This window comes from Balaenoptera musculus, chromosome 8, assembly GCF_009873245.2.
Source record: "Balaenoptera musculus isolate JJ_BM4_2016_0621 chromosome 8, mBalMus1.pri.v3, whole genome shotgun sequence".
NCBI classification, from domain to species: domain Eukaryota; kingdom Metazoa; phylum Chordata; class Mammalia; order Artiodactyla; family Balaenopteridae; genus Balaenoptera; species Balaenoptera musculus.
Genome location: NC_045792.1, coordinates 21,974,772 through 21,976,636, shown reverse-complemented (window position 1 = coordinate 21,976,636; position 1,865 = coordinate 21,974,772). Strand labels below are relative to the sequence as shown.

Genomic DNA, 1,865 nt, shown 5'->3' with positions numbered 1-1,865 from the left:
CGAACAGACATAAAGGGAGAAATTGACAGTAATACAGTAATAGTAGGGGACTTTAACACCACACTGACATCAATGAACAGATCATCCAAACAGAAAATCATTAAGACAACAGTGGTCTCAAATGACAAAAGAGACCAGTTGAACTTAGTAGATATCTACAGGACATTCCATCCAAAGACAGCAGAATACACAGTCTTTTCAAATGTACATGGAATGTTATGCAGGATACATCACATGCTCAGCCACAAAATAATTCTCAACAAGTTTAAGAGGATAGAAATTATATCAAGCATTTTTTTCTGACCTCAATGGTATGAAACTAGAAATCAATTACAGAAAGAAAAAATGGAGAAAGAACAAACATGTGCTACTAAACATGCTACAAAAAAACATGTTACTAAAAATCCAATGGGTCAATAAAGGAATCAAAGAGAAAATCAGAAAGTATCTCAAGACAAATGAAAATGGAAACACAATACTCTAAAATTTATGGGACACAGCAAAAGCAGTTCTAAGATAGAAGTTTATAGCAATACAGCCTTCCTAAAAAACAAGAAAATCTCAAACAAACAACCTAACCTACCACCTAAAAGAATTAGGAAAAAAAAAGAGCAAAGCCATAAATCAGCAGAAGGAAGGAAATAATAAAGATTATAGAGGAAATAAATAAAATAGAGAATAAAAAACAATAGAGGGTGGGAGGAGCGGCAGCAGCCAGGCAGCCCAGTTTCGCGAAGGCTCTCGGTGCACAGCAGCCCACAGGCACCTGGCACGTGCCCACCCCACCACCACGATGCCCAAGAGGAAGGTCAGCTCTGCCGAGGGGGCGGTGAAGGAGGAGCCCAAGAGGAGATTGGCGAGGTTGTCAGCTAAACCGGCTCCTGCGAAAGTGGAAACAAAACCAAAAAAGGCAGCAGGAAAAGATAAATCTTCAGACAAAAAAGTGCAAACAAAACGGAAAAGGGGAGCAAAGGGAAAACAGGCTGAAGTGGCTAACCAATAGACTAAAGAAGACTGACCTGCAGAAAATGGAGAAACTAAAAACGAGGAGAGCCCAGCTTCTGATGAAGCAGGAGAGAAAGAAGGCAAGTCTGATGAATATCACACACCCGGTCCTATCAGTGGTCCCTGTCTCCCTTCTTGTACAATCCAGAGGAATATTTTTATCAACTATTTTGTAAATGCAAGTTTTTTAGTAGCTCTAGAAACATTTTGAAAAAGGAGGGAATCCCACCTCATCCCATTTTTTAAGTGTAAATGCTTTTTTTAAAGAGGTGAAATCATTTGCTGGTTGTTTATTTTTTGGTACAACCAGAAAATAGTGGGATATTGAATATCGGAGGCTTTGATTGTCTTGGGTGTCAGCTTAACATTCCACAGATGGTGGGTAGCTTTTATATCCTATAATACAAAGCATACTAAATGGCAGTTTGGAGTCAGTTGTGCATTTAATGTCTTAAACACTTTAAATTACTTCTCTTCCCATGTTGGTTTTGATAGGATTGTTTCCTAAAGCAAACCACTCACCCCTTGATCTTGGCTCTCCTGGGCAGAATTTTGTGCACTCTGTAACATCTTTGGTCATGGTAGTCCAGTTCTTCTAGTAACTGTTAATGTGCTGTGAACGAATGACAATTTGAGTATGTAGTGTACATGATATTAAGTTGTGAATTAGTGAGACTTACAATGTAACAGCATATCAATATTTGAAGATATTGGTACTTGATATCCTGTGAAAGAAAATTTGCTTCCAAATTTTAAGCTGGAAAGTCACTGGAATAACTGTTCAGAAAAGAATCACAACTACATGATTTTTTAGATTTTTGGTATGTATGTTGAGAATTGTGTACAAATTGAAATGTCTG

The 1,865-nt window shown here is 38.0% G+C and overlaps 1 pseudogene; it reads left to right on the top strand.

The window, feature by feature from the left end:
* Window positions 1-793: 793 nt before the first annotated feature.
* On the top strand, window positions 794-1,216 carry LOC118899052 (annotated as a pseudogene).
* The last annotated feature ends 649 nt before the right edge of the window (window positions 1,217-1,865 follow it).